The sequence below is a fragment of the Schistocerca gregaria genome, unplaced genomic scaffold (genome assembly GCF_023897955.1).
Source record: "Schistocerca gregaria isolate iqSchGreg1 unplaced genomic scaffold, iqSchGreg1.2 ptg001091l, whole genome shotgun sequence".
Classification (NCBI taxonomy): domain Eukaryota; kingdom Metazoa; phylum Arthropoda; class Insecta; order Orthoptera; family Acrididae; genus Schistocerca; species Schistocerca gregaria.
In genome coordinates this window covers 4711-5000 of record NW_026062433.1, presented here as the reverse complement: position 1 = coordinate 5000, position 290 = coordinate 4711, and the positions used below count along the sequence as shown (strand labels likewise).

General features: G+C 60.7%; 1 non-coding gene across 1 annotated transcript in view; it reads right to left on the bottom strand.

Moving 5' to 3' along the window:
• Window positions 1–63, bottom strand: part of LOC126328163 (small subunit ribosomal RNA) — a 1893-nt gene extending 1830 nt beyond the window's left edge. Inside the window, exon 1 of the ribosomal RNA XR_007561704.1 lies at window positions 1–63. This exon is cut by the window's left edge and continues 1830 nt beyond it. This is a non-coding gene — a ribosomal RNA (small subunit ribosomal RNA).
• Window positions 64–290: the final 227 nt, after the last annotated feature.

Sequence of the window (290 nt, the reverse complement as noted above, 5' to 3'; positions counted from 1 at the left end):
CTGAGACATGCATGGCTTAATCTTTGAGACAAGCATATGACTACTGGCAGGATCAACCAGGGAGCTGCGTCAACGAGAGCTGAGCAGCCGGCCGCCCGGGAGTGTGTCCCGAGGGCCCGCGCGAACACGCAAGCGTCCGCTCAATTATTCTGCAAACAGGAGGAGGCTGAGCTCCCCTGCACGATACACCTCGAAACCCTCTCAGGTCCCGGCGGCGCGCAGCGCCGTCCTAAGTACTTGGTCGGGTTCGAGAGAGGCGCAATCGCCCGGAGATAGGCGAGTAGACGCTT